The following is a 22,813-nucleotide window of genomic DNA, read 5'->3' as shown; positions in this document are numbered from 1 at the left end:
TCTGTTTGAACTCGTACAGAATTTGAAGTTTTAAAACACAGTCAATATCATCCTTTAACCTGTATTCTGATTTACCTTAGCCCTAACCAGATCAGCTTCATGCATACCTTTAATTGAATTCTGATCTCTTTCTCCGTTTCTTTTTAACAATTACTGTGTGGGGTAATGCTGACCTTCATAGCTGCAGAACTCTAACTCTGAGTTTCAGGTGTCACATAAATGGTTCTAGGGAATGACAAGGTTATATACAAAGAGATTTACATCTCTGAATTTAGAAAGAACAGTTAAAACTCAGGAATAGAAGTGTCCTCAAAGCTTACAATCTACGAACCTTTACAATAAGCCTTATTGAACATTCTGTACTCAACTGTTGATTGCCCAATCTCTGCCCACATTCTTCTATCCCCTGAAAACCCATGCTCTTGAATACAATTCTCAGAGTTTGCATGTTATAGTTATTAGTCCATACTAGTGAGGCCTTACAATGTTTGTTTTTTCGTTTCTGGCTTATTGTACTCAACATAATGTCCTCAAAATTCATTCACCTAATTGTATGCCCCACTACTTCATTACTTCTTCTAGTGGCTCAATATCCATAGTATATATATATATATATATATATATATCAGTTAGCTCTATTCATCAGTCAATGTACCCTTAGGCTACCTCCACCCTTTACAAATTGTGAATACTGCTGTCATAAATATTAGTGGGCAAATGTCCATTCATGTCCCTGCTTTCAGTTCTCTGAGTATATACCTAATAACGGGGTTAATATGGCAACACTATACTTAGCCTCCTTTGGAAGCACCAAACTGCCTTCCAGCGGGAATGCATAATTCTACTTCCCTACCAACAGTGATAGGTACAACTCTCTCTCCCTTCGTTTTTCTGCAGCACTTGTATCTTTTTATTTTTTAAACAGTTTTATTCATACACTATACAATCTATCTTAAGTAAACAATCAATGGCTCCTGGTATAATCACAGTCGTGCATTCACCATCACAATCTATACGAGGACATTTCCATTTCTTCTACAAAGAGAGGAAGAAAAAATGAAGAATAAAAAATTAAAAAGGAGAAACCACCACCACCAAGAATCTCATACCCCTCCCTTATAATCTCTTCTTACTGACATTTAGCTTTGGTATATTGCCTTTGTTACAGTTATTGGAAGCATATTATAATGTTACTGGGAACTATAGGTCCTAGTTTGCATTGACTGTATTTTTTCCATATACTATCCCATTTTCAACACCTTGCATTTTGACATTCATTTGTTCTCCCTCATGTAAAAACTTTCTTATATTTATACATTTAATCACCAGCATTTCTTTTCCTATCTGCCTGTAACACTCCCTGTAGTATTTCTCATAGAGGAGGTCTCTTATTCACAAACCATCTCAGTGTCTATCTGAAAATATTTTAAACTCTCCCTTATTCCTGAAGAACAATTTTGCCGCACATAGAATTCTTGGTTGGCAGTTTTTCTCTTTCAATATCTGAATTATATCAAACCACTACCTTCTCGCCTCCATGGTTTCTGCTAAGAAATCTACACATATTCTTATTGGGCATCCTTTGTATGTGATGGATTGCTTTTCTCTTGCTGCTTTCAGAATTCTCTCATTATATTTTGACATCTGACAATCTGATTATAAGTGTCTCTGAGTAGGTCTATTTGGATATATTCTGTTTGGGGTATGCTGCACTTCTTGAATCTGTAATTTTGTGTCTTTCATAAGAGTTGGGAAACTTTAAGTGATTATTTCCTCCATTATTCTTTTGGCCCTTTTCCCTTTTCTTCTCCTTCTGGGATACCAGAAGGATATATTTGAGTGCATCATGTTATCATTCAATTCTCTGAGACCCACCTCATGTTTTTCCATTCTTTTCCTATCTGTTCTTTTGTGTGTAGAATTTCAGATGTCTCGTCCGCTCATTTACTTATCTTTTCTTCTATTGAAATCTGCTGTTGTATGTCTCCACCGTGTTATTCATCTCTTCTATTGTGCCTTTCATTTCTGTGAGTTCTGCCATTTGTTCTTCTGAGATTTCAAGCTCTTCCTTAAGGTCGCTCAATGTCTTCTTTCATCTCTTTTGCCATATCTACTCTCAACTCATTGGTTTGATTTAGAAGACTTATTTGAACATCTTTCATTAGTTGTTTCAACTCCTTTTTCTCATTTGAAGTGTTAGCTTGTTCCTCTGACTGGGCCATTTCTTCATTCTTCCTTGTATGACTTGTGATTTTTTGCTGATGTCTAGGCATCTGATTTCCTTAATTAGTCATTTTCTCTTTTTCTAGAGTTTTCTTGTTGGTTGGCTTTGTTCTCTATCTGTTCTCTGCATTCAGTTCAACTTATTCTAGACCTCTGGTATAGCTTCTGTTTAACTGATCAGAATTTTCAGCAGCTCCTGTTTCTCTGGTTCTTGGATCCTTTTTTTTTTGAGAAGGGTCTCCCCAGATATGATGGACCCCAACTAGATTTTCTCAGACTGGACAAGCCCAGGTCTCAGGTAGATGGTGTAATTTGCCAGCAAGTTGCCAGTCTTTCCTGAGAAGCCTCTTGATTTTGTGCTTTTCCTATCCTGTCTAGTATGTGGTATTTGTCAGCCCACATCTCCCTACTGGCGTAAAGTGGTACGATGCCTTTAATTCTCAGCATTCTGTCACTGCCAGGAATTTCGTTGAGACTGAAGCTGAGGTAGAAGGTGGGCTTAAGCTGCTTATGTTTTCCAGCCCCTGGGGTCTGAATTCTTTGGATGATAGTCACCATTTGTGTTGGGCCCTGTCCCTCACACCTTTTCTTGGGGAAGATATGCCCTTTAAGGAGTTATATTTTTCACTTGACCAGTTACTTTGTCCCTTAGACATACCTTGCCTGGGTCAGTGCTAACAACTAAATGCCTGAGGCCTTTTATTTTAATGAGCTGCTAAAAGTTTTCTTAAAAAAAAATCCTTTTCAGAGCTGGTCCCCAGCACACACATCCCTCCCCACCCCAGGTTCACCAGTCAAGAGCTGGAGTTGATACCTGGCACTGTGTGCCCCTTTTCTTGGAACACAGCCATTTCCCAATATTCTAAGCTCCACCAACTACAAAAGGCTCTGTTTTTGTTGTTGTTGTTGTTTGTTTGTTTGTTTGTTTTTACCAGCCCTGCCTTCTCTCTGCTGGGAGAGTACTTAGGGTTCCTTTTGTGCTTGCTCTGGGTTTATCTGTGCTCAGAGCTTATATTTGGCAGTCCAAATTTGTTAATTAAATCTGTGATTGGAGCTTGCTTGAGCTTTCCTTGTCTTGCTCCGAGCAGAGACTGCTTCTTGTTCTCATGGGAAATTGTTTCCAAAACAGCTTGCTGTGACAGTGGTGGAGGGTGCCAGTCTCCACAGTTTGGGAGACTACTTGCAGCTCTGCGCTATGATCTCAGTCCTTCTACCCATTCCAGAAAGTCCCCCAAACATTTGTTCCAGACATTTCCTGACTATTTACTAGCTGGCCTAGAGGCCTAACTAAATTCCACACCTCCCTACGCTGCCATCTTGCCCCACCTCTTCCCAATAGTTTTTTTCTTTTTCTTTCTTATTTTTATTTTTCAAATTTTTTCCTAATAGCTTTTTAACAAATTAAATTCAATGAGGAAATAGCAGTAAACACAGGACAATATAGATGAAGCAAAAATGAAAATAAAAGATGGGGAAAAACCCAGGAAGATAAATCTATAAAGATAAAACTGTTCTTTAACAGTTCAGTATTAACACAGATTGAATGAAGTTTGAACTCTAAGTAAGTTGAAGGTTAGGATACTGGTACAAAAAAAGATCAAACATCCAGGTATATCACACAAGGATCTTAATGGCTAGGTCCTTGCCTACTTTTCCTGTTCCATTTCCCCTGTGCTTTCATCATTGAACTACCCATTTTACAGCCAAATAAATGGAATAATAAAGAGGTTAAGTAACTTGCTCAAAGCAACATAATGGCCAAGGGGCAGGGATGGGATTTAAAGTAATACAGCTAAGCTCTGAATCCATACTTTTACTTACTATGTTTTAAGTTTAAGGGAAGAGCTCTACTGGAAGGAATCAGTGAAAACAGAGCATGAAAACTTAAAATAGTGCTCAGAAAAAGAGCAAAGTACATTGTGCTGTTTTTTTTTTTTGCAAAAAAAGCTTCAAAGGAAGAGTTGTTAATTCAAATATTTGAGCCACTATTCTGGGTTCAGAAGATACAACACAGAACAAACAGTTTAGGTCTCCATACTTGCTGGTGAAGACAGATAATAAACAAATATAACAAATACAAAATACATCAACTGGTGATAAATATTATGAAGAACAGAGCAGAACAAAGGGGATAAAGAATGATGGGGCTTCTCTGATAAAATAACATCTGAGAAGAGAACTGAGTGAAATGAGGAAACAAGCTTGTGTGGATATCTGGGAGAAGAGTGTTCCAGGGAGAGCAAGCAAGTACAAAGGTCCTGAGATGGGAATGTGCTTGGAATGCAGAAGGAACACCAAAGAAGCTGAGTGAATGAGTGAACAGGGTGTGGGTGGAGTGGGGATAGGAAATACAGTCAGAGAGGCTTGCTGAAAGACAGCAGGGTCAGATGGTGTAGGGTACTGTAAGCTGCTGTGAGGAAGTCACTTCAATTTTTGAGCAGAGTAAGGATAGGATCTAATTTATATTTTAACAGGATAAATCTGAATGAAGAACAGACTATCCTGGGGTGAGTAGGGAACAGAGCAGAAGTATGAAGAATGGTGAACAATTAGGAGGCTATTAACAATAGCCTATGCAAGACAGTTTAAGACAAATGCCTAGTATACGTTGTCTGACATATATAGAGGGAACAAAAAAAGACTGATACCTAATAATGGAAGTATGGTGGGGAGGAAAAAGGAAACAAAAGAAAGGCTTTTTTTACTTACAAGAAACATTATATATACTTTTCTATGTATTTGTTCATTAATATTAGATTTTAAAAAGATACACATATAGACATATATGCCAATATTTATACATATATATAAATAAAATCTGATCATTTCTAGATTTCCAAATTTCTGATGAAGTTTTTTCTGGAATCTACATTTCTACACAAATAGCTAATAGGTAATATTACAATTTCTAATTTAATTTTCCCATTTTTTAAGAATCTTTGAAGACATAATCCAGTATCTTAGTTTTTTAAGTCTAGGAAACAAAATTATCACCAAATAGAAAATACTGTTACTGGATAGTTTCAAAATAAGTACTTTAAAAATACTCGATAGATACGCAATTTTCCCATAATAATAAATTTTATTTTAGGTTAACCTCTGAAAGAACAATCTACTTTGAACACAAATCTTTGGCTACCTAAACTATCCAAAGGAAATTTTGATTTGTCACTTTTAGGATGCATAGGGAACAGAACCCAGAGGGGTTGTTATTTTCAACTGAAAAGGAACAACTGAATATATATCTGAGTTCTTAGCTTCCTTCTTGGTATGATCTGAACATAAGGCCGATAGATAAGTTTGGGAGGGCATTAAAACATTTCCTTGATGTACAGGTTTTAGTCCACTGTCCAAACTAGGAGACCTGAACTATTGTTTTTGATTTTCATTTCTGAACCAGGATAGGAAGAGAAGGGGGAATCTGATAAATTATATAAATCTGTACCAGTAGGTACATCACTATGTAGCTACAGACTTCAGGTCAAAAATGAATAGGCATTAGTCGGGGACAAAGAGTTAGCCATACCTTACCTGTAAAGGATAGGTATGGCTAATAAAAAAAACTGAAACTTTTAGAGCTCTAAATTACTTTCCTTAAAGTCCTAGGTAAAATTTTCTAAGTGGAGGGGCCCTGTATCATATTTTTTGAATAATATTACCTTGTTCCAGGCATCATTTGTGAGAAACAGGTTGCTGTTCTCTACTGACTTTAGAGATCATTTAAGTTCTCTTATTAATATTTCCAACATTAAAAAAATAAAAACTAAAAACCTTACACCCTCTATAATAGCTTATCCCTCTATAGTCAATATAGTCTCACCAACCTGGAATAATTTATTGTGCTTTGTTTTCTAGTTTTATTCTGAAGATAAGAATTATACTGACTCTACTTTTTGAAATCATACATGCCCCACTAGCTATTTAGCGCTCCCTAGAACTGAGAACCACGTTCAAAACAAATATTTCATTTTTTTCAGATGAAAACCAAGGTTTTGAAAGGGGAAGTCAAATATGCAATGTGGCCATATCAGATCCAGAATCCATGTTTTCTGATTCTCCATTTGTGTTCTTTCTACTATACCATGCTTTTAGCGACCTACTATCATTTTCTTATTTTATGTAACCATCTATATCACAGTAGTATGGTTTCTTGTATTATCACTAATCCTCAATTTCTTACAATGTACTTCAAAGAGAGTTTCTTCTTTGGTGATTCTTCATATCTTCATGATATAAATTGTATGTGGTGGCTTTTGGCTGCTCAGACTGTATGATCAATAAGCAACCTTTCCAGCCCAGAATTAATTCTGAAATTGTCTGCAGTGCTAAATAAGTTATTTTGAAGCCCCTTTCACCAAACTAAGGATCAAGAGATGATATAAAAAATTATGGAGGAAGCTGATCAGGTATGCAAAGAATTAACTAAATGGGGCTTAATTTTTTTAAATATAGATTTTAAATCTTCATTAAGGTATGGGTCTATATTAAAGAATAAATATATTTTCAAGATGTTTCAAACAATCAAAGCTTCTATCTTTTTACACAACAGGCAGCTTTCTTCTAATACTCTAGATACCAGAGTCTCAATGTTTTTATTGAAATAATATAGACAATCTGAAGGAAAAGTATGCTATAACAAGATGTAAAACAAAACACACTCACCATATGCAACAGACAATAATTTGGAAGCCATTAATGAGCCAATATTCCTGGCCATTATACCCGTATGTAGTCTCAGCCCCCTCAGATTCTGGCCTTGGTCATGTCACTAGTTATAGCAAATGAAGCACTAGCAAGAACGATGCAAAGAAAGACTTGATAAGAGCCTGACAACTGGGTTTGCCTTTTTGAACACTCCTTCTTGGAACCTAGCTGCTATGCTGCAAAAAAAGCCAAAGCAGCCACGGAGAATGTAGCAAGAGTAGTAGAATCAAGGCCCTTGGTCACAAGTCACAGCTGAACTCTCAGTTGGTGGCTAATGCAAACTGCTATATATGGTGGTGAAGCTACTTGGACCGTTTTAGTTTCCCACCATCCCAGCCAATGAGATGTAAAACAGAACAACAACCCTGTCAACCCACAGAATTATGACAATACACTGGCACTTTAACCCACTAAGTTATTTTTCCTTAATCTTCTTAAATTAACATACTGAAAAATGGATTTCCAGGCATGTGTACAGATCTATAAATTTTAAAATACATAAATTCCAAACAACCAGCACAATCAGGATGCAGAACAGTTATATTACTTAAAACACCACCCTTGTGCAGTCACACATAATCCACATTCCTAACCTTAATCCATTCTCCACTATGGTATTGTCTTTTTGAGACTGTAATATAAATAGAATCACAACCTTTGAGACTGATTTCTTTTACTCAGCATGCTTTTGAGATGAATCTATTATGCCGCATGCTTCAATAATTCATTTTTTTTTTTGGCATGGGTAGGCACTGGGAATCGAACCTGGGTCTTTGGCATGTGCACTAAGCCACCAGCACATCACCCAATAATTCTTTTTTTATTATTGCCAGGTTGTAGTACATTGTATCAATATAAGAGTTTGTTTACACATTCTTTTGCTAAAGGACATTTGCCCATTTTTTGTGATTATGAAGAGATGCTATAAATATCCGTGTAAACGTTGTTTTCATCTCTCTAGGTTAAATATGTACAAGTGTATCTGTAAGTATTTTGCACATATATGGCATGTTTAACTTAAAAGTAACCTCCAAATTGTTTTCCAGAGTAGGTGTACCATTTTCCTTTCATACCAGCTATACGTGGGAGTTCCAATTGTTATGAAACTTTGTCAGCATTTAGTATTTGTATTTTTTATTTTAGCCATTATCTCATCATAGTTTTAATTTGCATTTCTCTAATGGCTAATAATGTTGAACATCAAAAAAATATTTTTATTGGTAAATCTTTACACATATGCATTCCATAAATTGTGTAAAATCAGTGGCTCACAAAACCATCATATAGTTGTATTCAACATCATAATTTTTTAGAACATTTGCATCACTTCAAAAAAAGAAATAAAAAGAAAAAAGTGCTGAACACTTTTTAATGTGCTTATTTGTCATTGTATATACTCTTTGATAAAGGGTCTGATTAAGATGCTGCCCATTTTTAAACTGGGTTGTTTTCACTTGAGTTTTGACAGACGGATATATTTATGTGTGTCTATATATATATAAGTCCTTTGTCAGGTATGTGATTTGGAAACATCTTCTCCCAGGTGTTGATGTATCTTTTCATTTTCTTCACAGTGTTTTTCAAAGATCAAAGGTTTTTAAATTTTAATTTTGATGGATTCCTACTTATCATGATGAATTTCTACTTATCAATTTTTTTCTTTCATGAATTGTGCTTATGGTGACCTAAGAACTCTTTAATTCCAAGCCATGGAGATTTTCTGTTTTCTACAAAAAGTTTCACAGGTTTATGTTTTACATATAAGCTTACGATTCATTTTGGATTAATTTTTGTGTAAGATCTGAGGTCTCTGTTTATGTTTTTGCAGATGATGGAACAACTGGACAATTGTTCCAATACCATCTGCTGAAAACCCATCCTTTCTCTGCTGAGTTGCCTTTGCACTTTTATCAAAAGGAATTGGCTAGGGTGGGCCACGGTGCTTGCCATGCCAGAGGACCCGGGTTTGGTTCCCGGTGCCTGCCCATGTAAAAAAAAAAAGGAATTGGCTATATTTATGTGGTTCTATTTCTGGACTTCCTATTCTGTTCCATTAATCTATGTGAATATCTTTTTGCCAACTCAACAGTCTTGATTACTATAGCTTTGCATTAAGTCATAAAATTGGGTAGTATGAATCCTCTAAATTGGTTTGGCTATTCTAATTCCTTTGCCTATTTGTATACATTTGAGAATAAGCTTGTCTGTTGCTACAAGAAAATCCTGTTGGAATTTTGGTTGGAATTGTGTTAAATCTATAGATGAGTTGGGGAGAAATGACATTTTCAGTATGTTGACTCTTCCAATCCATGGAAACGATATATCTCTTTATTTATTTAGGTCTTCTTTGATTTTCTTCATCAGTATTTTACAGTTTTCAGAATACAGATCATGTGAATGATTTTTTGATTTATTCCTAAGTATTTTTCTTTTGCCACTTTTGTAAATGGCACTTAAATTTTTCTTTATGGTTTCCAATTTTTCACTGCAATTATACAGAAACTAGATTGATTTTTGTGGGTTGACATTGTATCTGGTGACCTTGCCAAACTCACTCATTAAGTCTAGGAACTTTTTGGTAGATTCCTTGGGATTTTCTACATAGACAATCATATCACCTGTGAATTGGTGCAGTTTTATTTCTTCCTTTCCAATCTGCATGATTTTTTTTCAATTAAAAAAAGTATCTATTAAGACACATTTATTTAAAATACAGACTAACACTACTGTGTTTAAATGTCATTTTTGTGCTGACTTCCACAAAATTAATTGTCAGCGACTCACCACAAATAAAATCCTAACAGAAGTAAAAAGGTAAACAGAAACAACTGCCAAGACAGTGCCATTTCAGGATTAAGACCCCTTTAATACTTGTTAGAAATTGGAGTTTAACATAATTTACAATTATACCAACATTCATCGAGGCTAAGTATCACAGGCAGAAGGGTGCACTATGGCCACAAGAAGTTCTTTCATACTTCCCAAATGTATTTTAGCTACAAAGGTTAGTTACCAAAGCCAGACTTGTTCTTTTGTTTGCTTCAGACTTGTTCTTAACAAGTAGATATTTTACGTCCGCTCAATCAAAGAGTTTCTTACATCTTTCTTACATCTATTCACTTGCAGATGGGTGCAGAAATTAACCAGGATCTTCATCTCATGTAGTCCTATGGGATGCCCAATCTTCACATGCTGTCCAATTTCTCTAACATAAAAGGAATGACCTGAAGCAGAGCCACGCAGATGAGGAAGTTTTGTATGGAGGAGAGCTAAATCTTCCATGTCATTTCCTCTGGGTCCACCTTTCGTGGGAGGCTCCCAATCCAGAACATCACTGCCTCCTTCCTTCCAGCAGCCACTCTCGGATGTCCTCAAAGGCTCTGCATGCCTTTTATTTCTTTTTCTTGCCCTACTGCACCAGTTAGGACTTTCAGTATATTGTTGAATAGAAGTGGTCAGAATGAACATCCTGGTTTTGCTTCCAAGCTTAGACTAAAAATAATCAGTCTTTCACCATTAAGTATGAAGTTAGCAATAGGTTTTGTTTTTTGGGGGGTTGTTGTTAGATGTCCTTTATTAAGCTGAGGAAGTCTTTGATTCCTATTTAGCTAAGACTTTTTAATAAGGAATAGATGCTGAATTCTGTCAAATGCTTTTTATTGTACCACCTGATAAAATCATGTGCTTTTACTTCTTTGGGCTATGAATATATCGATTACATTGTTTGATTTTCAAGCATTGAACTAACCTTGCGATCCTGATATAAACTTCACGTTGCCATAGTATATTATTCCTTTTATACACTACTGGGTTAGATTTGCTAGTGTTTTGTAGGGGATTTTTCCATCGATGTTCATGATAGGAACATAGTTTGCTGTTTTATTTTCTTGTACACCTTTTATCTGATTTTGATAGGGTAACAGAGGTCTCATAAAACAAGTTCCCTCCTGTTTTTTGGTCTTTTTTTTTTTTCCCTGAAGAGAAGAGATTGTGTAAAATTGATGTTTTCCCTTCTTTAATGTGAAAGAGAATTTTCCTGTGAAACTATGTGAAGATTTCTTTTTCAGAATGTTCTTAGCTATGAATTTCAACTTTTAAAATAGCTATAGAACTATTCAGGTTATCTAATTCATTTTAAGTGAGTTCTGTTGCTTGAAGATTTAGCTCACTTTATCTAAGTTGTTGAATTTATAATTGCAGAGTTGTTTCCAGTAGTTCTTTATTTTCCTCTTTATATCTGTGGGATCTGTAGTGATATCCCCTCTTTCACTGGGATATTAGTAATTTGTGTTTTCTCTATTTTCTTTGTCAGCCTTGCTTGAGGTTTATCAATTTTGCTAATCTTCTCTAAGAATCAGCTTCTGTTTCATTGGTTTTCTCTATTTTTTCTCCATTTTAAATTTCAATGATAACTAATTTTTATCATTTTCTTCCATCTGCTTGCTTTGGTTTATTTTACTGTTCTCTTTCTGGTTTGTTAAGCAATAATGTTCAGATTGTTGAGATATTTCTTCTTTTCTAATATAATCATTTGACGCTATAAATTTTCCTCTCAATACTATTTAGCTGCATCCCACAGATTTTGATAGGATGTGGTTTCATTTTCTTTCAGCTCAAAATATTTTAAAATTTTCCTTGAGACCTCCTCTTTGGCGTTTAATTTCTAAGTGTTTAAAAATTTTCCTGTTATTTTTATGTTATTGCTTTCTAGTCTAACTCCATCATGGTCAGAGAACATACCTTGTTCTCTGTTAGTTTCAGATTAGTTTTATGATCCAGAATCTGATCTACCTTGATGAATGTTTCATGAGCATTTGATTAAAATATACATTCTGCTGTTGTTCAGGGAAATGTCTCATTAATGTCAACAGATCCAATTGGTGGAAGGTGTTGTTTAGTTTTCTATATTCTTAATTATTTTTTATCCATTAGTTCTATGGATCACTGAGAGAGGAATGTTGAAGTTTCTTGAATTTATGTTTCCTCTTAGTTATGACATTTTTTTTTCCATGCATTTTGAAGTTCTTTTGTTAGGAGAGCATTTAATGTTACATAAACACATACACATTTAGGAGTATTATGGCTTCTTGGTGAATGAACCTGTTTATCCTTATGTAAAGTCCCTCTTTATCTCTGGTCATTTTCTTTGATGTGAAGTCTATTTGGTCCAATATCAATATCAGAACATTATCTTTCTTGAATGATATTTTCATGGCATACCATTTCCCATGCTTTTATTTTTTTTCCCCTGCCCTTTTACTTTTAACTTAATTATGTCATTATATTTCAAGTGATCTTTTCATAAACAATATAATCAGATTATGTAAAAAAAATCAAGTCTGCTAATCTCTGTCATTTAATTAACATGTTTAGAACATTTACACTTTTATTGTAAAATATAACACATATACAAAAAAGCAATAATTCCAAGTACATTTTAACACGTAGTTTTATAGAACAGATTTTAAAGTTTGATATGGGTCACAGTTCCACGATTTTTCATTTTTTTCTTCTAGCTGCTCCAAGACACTGGTGACCAAAAGAAATATCAATATAATGATTAAGCAGTCATACTCATTTGTTAAATCCTATCTTGTCTGTTATACTCCCACTCCTCTTTAAATAACATATATACATAAAAGCAATAAATTTCAAAATACATCGCAACAGTTCATTGTAAAACAGATTTCAGAATTTGGTATGGGTTCCATTCCACAATTTTAGGTTTTTATTTCTAGCTCCTCTAAGGTACTGGAGGTTAAAAGAAATATTCGTATAATGAATCAGCATTCATACTCATTTGTCAAACCCAAACTTCTCTCTATAACTTCAAATCACCTTTGATCTTTCTTCTGTTCTTCAGAGGTATCTGGGATATACCCATTCTAAATTTTTCACATTGGAAGGGGCTGTTGATAATATGGGATAGGGGGGTGGAACTAGTTGATGCCTGGAAGAGCTGGCCCCTCTTCATTTCAGGACTTATCTGGTCCAGGGATCCACTGGAGTTTTGTAGGTTTTGGAAATTTACCCTGCTGCATGGAACCTTTGTAGAATCGTATATAATGTCCTAGTAGACCATTTACACTTAAAAAAAAACATTTTATTGAGAAATCTTCCACAAATACAGTTCAACCATTACATACAATCACAATTTCATCACGTAACTGTGTATTCACCACCATGATCATTTTTAGAATATTTACAATACTCCAGAAAAAGAAAGAAAAAAAAAACTTTACACATCCCATACCCCTTATCTAAAGCCTTCTCACTGACCACCAGTATTTCAATCTACCCATTTTTTTATCCTTTATTCTATTCTATTATTCATTTATCAAAAAAATTTTTTTTCTTTGCATGGCCAGGCACTGAGAATTGAATCCAGGTCTCTGCCATGTCAGGCAAGAATACTGCAGACTGAGCCCTATTATTTATTTTTTATCCTAATTTTTTTACTCATCTGTCCATACCCCGGATAAAGGAGCATCAAACACAGCTTTCCACAATCACATATAGATCATTTGCATTTTTAATGTAAATTACTGATGTGCTTGTGTTTAGGTATGCCATCTTATTTTGTTTTTCATTTCTATTTTTCCCGCTTTTTGCTCTCTGTTGGGTTAAATGAATATTTTTTTATATTTCACTTTATCTGTTGTTATTTACTATATCTTTCTGCAAACTCATTTTTAGTGGGTGCTGTAGGTATTACAATCCACATATATAACATTTCAGTCTATTTAGAAGCAATAATTAATGGATTAAATGTAGAAATATTATCATACAATAAGTTCTCTTACCCTCCTCCCCTTTGTGTTATATTTGTCTTAAGTGTTACACCTATATATATATATTGAAATCCCCATGATAAAATGTCATAATTTTTGCATTCAACTGTCAGCTAAGGAAGAGAAAAACTGTATATTACATTTATCCAGATATTTTCCATTTCTGTTGATCTCTCTTCATTTGTGATATTTTAAGTTTCCTTCTGTCTGAAGAAGATCCTTAGTAATTCTTTTAAAGCAGGCTGAATGGCCACAAATTTTTAATTTTTCTTTGTCTGAGAATCTTTATTTTAGCCTTATTCATGAAGGATATTTTTGCTGGATATAAAATTCTCAGTTGTCAGGAGTTTTCCCACAGCACTTAAAAATACAAATCTAGGAGACATCACAATCATAAATATAATGCATGGAGCCAGAGCCAGAATGCTCCAAAATACATGAAGCAAACAGTGAAAACAGTGAAAAGAGAAACAGACACATTACATTGACAGTAACAGTTAGAGACTTCAATTCCCCACTCTCATCAATGCACAGAACATCTAGACAGAGGATTGATAAAGAAATAGGGAATTTGAATAATACAATAAATGAGCTAGACTTAACAGACATTTATAGAACTTACACCCCACAACAGCAGGATATACCTTTTTCTCAAGTGCTCATGGATATACCTTTTTCTCAAGGGACCATATGCTGGGTCACAAAGCAAGTCTCAATAAATTTAAAAAGATTGAAATCATACAAAACACTTTCTCAGATCATAAAGGAATGAAGTTGGAAATCAATAATAGGCAGAGTGCCAGAAAATTCACACATATATGGAGGTTCAACACTCTTAAACAACCAGTGGGTCAAGGAAGAAATTCCAAGAGAAATCAGTAAATATCTTGAGGCAAATGAAAATGAAAACACGACATATCAAAATTTATGGGATGCAGCAAAGGCAGTGCTAAGAGGAAAATTTATTGCCCTAAATTTGTGTATCAAAAAAGAAGAACAAAAGTCGAGGCATTAACTGTCCACTTGGAATAGCTAGAGAAAGAACAGCAAACTAACACCAAAGTAAGCAAAAGGAAAGAAATAATGACGATTAGAGCAGAAATAAATGAAATTGAGAACATGAAAACAATTGAGAAAATCAACAAAACCAGAAATTGGTTCTATGAGGAAATCAATAAGATTGATGGCCCCTTAGAGAGGTTGACGAAAAGAAGGAGAGGATACAAATAAATAAAATGAGAAATGAAAGAGGAGACATAACCACTGACCCCACAGAAATAAAGGAAGTAATGAGAGGATACTATGAACAACTTTATGCTAACAAACTCGACAATGTAGATGAAATGAACAACTTCCTAGAAAGGCATGAACAACCAACACTGACTTGAAAAGAAACAGATGACCTCAACAAACCAATCACAAGTAAAGAAACTGAATCAGTCATTAAGAAGCTCCCCAAAAAGAAAAGTCCAGGACCAGATGGCTTCACCTATGAATTCGACCAAACATTGAAGAAAGAATTAGTACCAATTCTGCTCAAACTCTTCAAAACAACTGAAGAGGAGGGAAAGCTACCTAACTCATTCTATGAAGCCAACATCACCCTCATACCAAAGCCAGACAAAGATATTACAAAAACAGAAAACTACAGACCAATCTCTCTGATGAATATAGATGCAAAACTCCTCAACAAAATTCTTGCAAATAGAATCCAGCAGCATATTAAAAGAATTATACACCATGACCAAGTAGGATTCATCCCAAAAGGTATGCAAGGATGGTTCAACATAAGAAAATCAATTAATGTAATACACCATATCAACAAATCAAAGCAGAAAAACCACATGATCATCTCGATTGATGCAGAAAAGGCATTTGACAAAATTCAACATCCTTTCCTGTTGAAAACACTTCAAAGGATAGGAATAGAAGGGAACTTCCTTAACATGATAAAGAGATATATGAAAAACCCACAGCTAACATCAGCCTCAATGGGGAAAAACTGAAAACTTTCCCCCTAAGATCAGAAACAAGACAAAGATGTCCACTATCACCATTGTTATTCAACGTTGTGTTGGAAGTTCTAGCCAGACCAATTAGACAAGAAAATGAAATACAAGCCATCCAAACTGGAAAGGAAGAAGTAAAACTCTCCCTGCTTGCAGATGATATGATACAATATGTTGAAAACCCCGAAAAAGAAACCCACAGCAAAAGTACTAGAGCTAATAAATGAGTATAGCAAAGTGGCAGGTTATAAGATCAACACCCCAAAATCTGTAGTGTTTCTATAAATTAGCAATGAACAACCTGAGGGGAAATCATGAAAAAAATACCATTTACAATTCTAACCAAAAGAATAAAATATTTAGGAATAAATTTAACTAAAGAGACAAAAGACCTATATAGAGAAAACTATAAGAAATTGTTAAAAGAAATCACAAAAGATCTAAATAAATGGAAGGACATACCACGTTTATGGACTGGAAGACTAAATATAGTTAAGTGTCAATTCTATCTAAATTGATTTACAGACTCAATGCAATACCAATTAAAATCCCAAAAACTTACTTTTCAGAAATAGAAAAAGCAATAACCAAATTTATGTGGAAGGGCAGGGTGCCCCAAATAGTTAAAAGTATCCTGAGAAAGAAAAATGAAGTTGGAGGTCTTACACTTCCTGACTTTAAGGCATATTATCAAGCTACAGAGGTCAAACAGCATGGTACTGGCATAAAGATAGATATACTGACCAATGGAATCGAATAGAGTGTTCAGATATAGACCCTCTCATCTATGGACAACTGATCTTTGATAAGGCAGTCAAGCCAACTCACCTGAGACAGAAGAGTCTCTTCAATAAATGGTGCCTAGAGAACTGGATATCCACACGCAAAAGAATGAAAGAGGATCCATATCTCAAACCCTATACAAAAACTAACTCAAAATGGATCAAAGACTTAAACATTAGATCTAAGACCATAAAACTGTTAGAAGAAAGTATAGTGAAATGTTTTATAAATCTTATAATAGGAAGTGGTTTCCTAGACCTAACACCCAAAGCACAAGCACTGAAGAAAGAAAGAAATGGGAACTCCTCAAAATTAAACACTTTTGTGCATCAAAGAACTTGGTCAAGAAAGTAAAAAGAAAGCCTACACAACGGGAGACAATATTTGTAGATGATATGTCAGATAAAGGTCTAGCATCTATATATAAAGAGACTTGTCAACTCAACAACAAAAAGACAGACAACCCAATTACAAAATGGGCAAAAGACTTGAACAGACACTTCTCAGAAGAGGAAACACAAATGGCCAAAAGGCACATGAAAAGATGCTCAACCTCCCTGGCTATTAGGGAAATGCAAATAAAAACCACAATGAGATATCATCTCACACCCATCAGAATGACCATTATCAATAAAACAGAAAACAACAAGTGTTGGAAAGGATGTGAAGAGACAGGCACACTTATCCACTGTTGGTGGGAATGTCAAATGGTACAACTGCTGTGGAAGGCAGTTTGGCGGTTCCTCAGGAAGCTAAGTACAGAATTGCCATATGATCCGGCAATACCACTGCTAGGTATCTACTCAGAGGACATGAGGGCAAAGACACAAATGGACATTTGCACACCAATATCTATGCAGCATTATTTACAATTGCCAAGAGTTGGAAACAGCCCAAATGTCCATCAACAGATGAGTGGCTAAACAAGCTGTGGTATATGCACATGAATGAGTATTATGCATCTGTTAGACAGAATAAAGTTATGAAGTATGTAATAACATGGATGGACCTTAAGGACATTATGCTGAGTGAGATTAGTCAGAAACAAAAGGACAAATACTGTATGGTCTCACTGATATGACCTAACATTAAGGAATGAACCTAGATAATTTCAGTTAAGAACAGGGGTCATCAGGAGACAGAAATTAATAATTGTGTAACGGGACTGATTGTAAAAATTCAGAAATGGATAGCACGATACTATCTAACTGTAATACAATAACGTTAGAACACTGAATGAAGCTGAATGTGAGAATGACGGAGGAGGACTGGGGGCACAAAGGAACTCAGAAGGAAAGATATAGGATAAAGACTGAGATGGTATAATCTAGGAATGCTTAGAGCATATAACGATAGTGATTAAATGTACAAACTTAAAAATGTTTTGCATGAGGAAGAACAAAGGAATGTCAATAATGCAGCGCGTTGAAAATAGATGGTAATTAATATTTTAAAACTTTAACTTACGTGTGAAACTAAAAACAAAAATATTTGGTACAAAATTTATATTTTGATTAGTGCATTTCCTAATATAACTTATGTGGGCAGCTTAACTGAACATCATAATACTTGGAACTTTGAGCAGGGCATGAAGATTTTGTAGGTTTGTCCAGAGTGATGCACTGATAAATCCCAGAGTGATTTCAACAGTGAATAAAAAAGTATTTGCAAAGTCCCCTTCGGGGAATGGTGAGAAAGGGGGAAAATTCAACTTCCCCAAGTGGAGAATTCTTGATATTCTCACAAGCAGTGGGGACAACCAAAGCAATAGGCTGAGCCCCCAATCTTGGGGTTTGTTCATAAGAAACTTAACCCCACAAAGGATAGGCTAAGCCTACTTAAAATTAGGCCTAAGAGTCATCCCACAAGAACCTCTTCTGTTGCTCAGATGTGGCCTTTCTCTCTAAGCCAACACGACAAGCGAACTCACTGCCCTCCCCTTCTCTACATGGGACATGACTCCCAGGGGTGTCTACCTTCCTGGCAACATGGGACAGAAATTCTAGAATGAGCTGGGACTCGACGTCCAGGGATTGAGAAAACCTTCCCAACCAAAAGGGGGAAGAGCGAAATGAGAAAAAATAAAGTGTCAATGGCTGAGAGATTCCAAACAGAGTTGAGAGGTTACTCTGGAGGTTATTCTTACTCATTAAATAGTTATCACCTGTTTAGTTAAGGTGTAATGGAGAGGCTGGAGGGAACTGCCTGAAAATGTAGAGCTGTGCCCCAGTAGTCATGTTTCTTGAAGATGACTGTAAAATGATACACAATATGACTGTGTGGTTGTGAAAACCTTGTGTCTGGTGCTCCTTTTATCTACCTTCCCAACAGACGAGTAGAACATATGGATTAAAAATAAATAAATAATAGGGGGAACAAATGTTAAAATAAATTTAGTAGACTGAAATGCCAGTGATCAATGAAAGGGAGGGGTAAGGGGTATGGTATCTATGAGTTTTTTCTGTTTTCCTTTTATTTCTTTTTCTGAATCGATGCAAATATTCTGAGAAATGATCATGATGATGAATATACAACTACGTGATGATTTTGTGAATTACTGATTATATAACAAGAATGGAATGATCATATGGTAAGAATGTTTGTGTTTGTATGTAGTTATGTTTCATAAAAAAATGATTACGGTGAAGAATACACAACTATGTCATGATATTGTGAGCCACTGATTGTATACTATGTATGGAATGTATGTTTATGAAGATTTATCAATAAAAATATTTAAAAGAAAGATGCAAATCTACATCCTTTTGGCCTCTAAGATTTCTGATGAGAAATCCATAGTCATTTGAACGGTTGTTCTTCTTTAAGTACTGCATTGTTTACTCTTTCAATATTTTTTCCTTTGTTTTTTGGTTTGAGCAGTTTGATGATAATGTGTCTGGGCGTGGATGTTCTGTTTTTACCCTGTTTAGGGTTTACTGAGCTTCTGAATCTAAAGGTCTCTCTTTCACCAAATTTGGGGAGTTACCAAGTATTATTTCTTCACGTTGTTTTTCTGTAGCATATCCTTTCTCCTGTCCGACTGGAACTCTGATGACAAGAATGTTAAACCTTTCAGTATTGTCCCACTGGTCTATCTGTTTCTTGATATTCTCACAAGCAGTGGGGACAACCAAAGCAATAGGCTGAGCCCCCAATCTTAGGGTTTGTTCATAAGAAACTTAACTCCACAAAGGATAGGCTAAGCCTACTTAAAATTAGGCCTAAGAGTCACCCCCACGAGAACCTCTTCTGTTGCTCAGATGTGGCAGTTTTTTTCCCTCACTGCTGCTCATACTGAATAATTCTACTTATATCTTCATATTCATAACTCTTTCCTCTGTCATCTTCATTTTACTATTGATCCCATCCAATGATTTTCTCTTCAGTAACTATTTTTTTTCAATCTTTCTTTGTTCCAAGAGGGTTTTGTCCTTATTTTCTGGTATGTTTTTATGAAACTACTTTAGAGTCTTTGTCATATAATGCTGATGTCTGTGATATCTTGGCACTGACATCTTTTGATTGACTTTTTCCGTATTGGTTGATTTTCCTGATTATTTGCATGCTAAGCTATTTTTTATTGTAACCTGGACATTTTGAACACTTTATGAGATTTCTGGGTCATAGTTAAATCCTAAAGAAAATGTTGAAACTTTTGTTTAAGCACGGAATCAAACCTGTTGGTTTCAGGGCCTAAGTTCTGCTTGGCCTTCTGTTGGTTGCGGTTCCAATGTCAATTAAGTTTTCAATGTCTCTGCAGTGCTATTTGGGTCTGTATCACATGTGCACCACCCTGTGGCCTGTCTAGTACTTGGGAAGTAGGCAAACCCATACTCCAATTTTCAAAGTCTAGCTATGCTATTTAGGATCAGAGTCTTGAATATGCAGTGCAAGGGTAAGCCCAGGAGTTCATAATAAAATTTTAGAGGTTTCTTTTCCAAGCTCCTCCCTCTCCACAATCTCCTGGTATTTTCAAGTTCACTGGAATTCCCCTACCCTGTTATCTAACCAGAAAGTTAGGGCTTATTTACTCCACTCTGCCACACAATTTCCACGATCTTGCCTGTATTTGGGACCAAATGGCTAAAGAACAAAAAGAGGGGGAAAAAAGACAGTGGGTTTCTTCTTCTGGAACTTTCTCTACTGCTGATGTCCACTTCTGGGTTTTGGGCTGCACTAAGTTCAAGCCTGAGGATACCAGAGGGAGAAACATGTTAAATTCAATGCTAGTTCAGTGGTACTTTGAAATCTGTTCTCCTTTCTCAACCCACTTGCTACTATTTAACTTCAAGTCTTCAAATAGCTGAACCATGCCACATTTTATAGCTGCATTAAAAGTGGGAGAACTGGATGAAGTGTTCTTACTCCATCTTGGTTAGAATTGGAATCTTAAGCCACTAAATTTTGAGATGTTTTGTTATGTAGTAATAAAGACATGGAATACAATCTAACTCAAGAAGCAATCATTTAAGTGCAATGCACACAAAATAGCACAACTTTTCCCTAGAAAAGCTGCCAGATAGTTGTAAGGTAGCTACCGCTAGTTCAGCAGCAGACTATTCTATGCTTTCTGCCCATGGCTCCTAAGAAGTAGATGCAGTTTCATTATTGGTGTAATCAAAATGATAGCAACAACTACTGTGGAAGCCTCTTATTCAGTAGGTGTGGGTTTATTCTGCTATTATATATAATTTGTATACAATATATACAACTGACATACCACTGTTTCATGCCCTGACTGATCACCACTCACAAGAGGTAAAAGAATTTTGAGAGTAAGTTGGAATAACAAAGATAAATTTGGAAAGTGAAAGTACCCTATGGGAAAATTTTTCCAGTTATTTTTATACAGAATTCCTAAGAGAGAATTTTTTAATTCTCTTTCAAACAAAGGGTTTCAGGAGCAAGCACCATCACTCAGAATAGCCTATCAGCATGTTTGCATAACTGAGCACTGATTTTTCTTGAGAGAAAGAAATCTAGAATGTCAATCAGCAACTCTGGCTTTTCATAAGCTTCACATAAACATCAGAAAATTGTTATGAAGATTGAACTGTGTAAATATCATTTCAACCCCACAGCCAAGCAAAAACTCCAAGTGTTTGTAAAGATGTAGGGCAATAGGAACTTTCAGGCACTGTTGATGGGAGTGTACATTATTACAATCACTCTGGATAGCAATTTGGCACTATCTAATTTAGCTGCAAATGCATATACCACACAAGTCATTAACTCCATTTCAAGGTACATATACTAGAGAAACTCATATATTTATACAAGGAGACATATCCAACAGTATTCATTGTAGCAATATTTATGAAACAATGCAATATTGAAACGGCCTAGGAGAACCAATATATAAATTGCGGTACAGTTATAAAATAGAATACTGTATAACAAAACAAAAAGAACAGAACATGTATCAATGTAAGTTTCAAAAGCATGATATGAATGAAAAAGGAAGTTGTGGAATTTACTGTGTGTATTTATAGAGAATATTTATCTACATAAAATTTAGAAACATAAAATATTATATATGATTTATAAACACACTCATATGTAATACAAGTGCATAAAGATGTATGTTAATGAAAAAACACTAAATCCTGGAGTGTTCTTACATCTGGAGGAAAAGGGGAATGGTTAGATGAGGGATACACAAAAAGTAAATTGGATTTGCTAAAGCAAATAGCAAAATATTAAGTTTGAAAAAGTTTGGTGAGAGTCTTCAGGTGTTTATTCTCTTTGTGTTTTTGTTTGTTTGAAATAAACAACATGGCCCCATGGGGCCTGCCAGAATGATACAATGTACAGTCACTGAGGATAGAAAAGAGTGCAGCAGTAATTTCATCACACAATTATCCGATACTTTACTTATCCCCTATACTAGTAGTACAAGGCTAGGTAAACACAAGCTGAATCACTGTGATGAAACTTCTTTAAAAAAATGAAGGCTGGCTTCTCTGGTACATACAAAAGCTTCACAAGAGCAAGCCTCAAGATCAAGAGCTTGGCCTATTGGTTTGGGTGTCCCTAATGTCTGACATAGTATCGGGGTTTCCCCAGGTAAAATTTAATAGTTCCATATATTTTTCTCCCATCCCTCAAGGGACTTTGCCAATAGTTCTTCATTATCTGCTTAATATATTCTAGGATGTATTCTGGCATTACATTAAGCCATACAGGGTTAACGGCCCTCATTCTTATTCTGGGCTCCTTGTGTTTGGATTCTTCAAATGATCTATCCAGACAGGGTTAGTTGGATTACGTGCTACAGGAAATTTAGGTTCTGGACAAAATAAA

At 35.3% G+C, this 22,813-nt stretch overlaps 1 protein-coding gene and 1 pseudogene across 18 annotated transcripts in view; both read right to left on the bottom strand.

The window, feature by feature from the left end:
- The window catches only part of TMCC1 (transmembrane and coiled-coil domain family 1), a 390,104-nt gene that overhangs the window by 91,346 nt on the left and 275,945 nt on the right, over positions 1-22,813 (bottom strand). The window lies entirely within an intron of this gene.
- LOC143646974 (mitochondrial import receptor subunit TOM5 homolog pseudogene) lies at positions 2,431-19,824 on the bottom strand (annotated as a pseudogene).

The sequence above is a fragment of the Tamandua tetradactyla genome, chromosome 9, assembly GCF_023851605.1.
Source record: "Tamandua tetradactyla isolate mTamTet1 chromosome 9, mTamTet1.pri, whole genome shotgun sequence".
In the NCBI taxonomy this organism is placed as follows: domain Eukaryota; kingdom Metazoa; phylum Chordata; class Mammalia; order Pilosa; family Myrmecophagidae; genus Tamandua; species Tamandua tetradactyla.
Note: the sequence above shows the minus strand (reverse complement) of the source record. Positions and strands in the feature narration are given on the sequence as shown.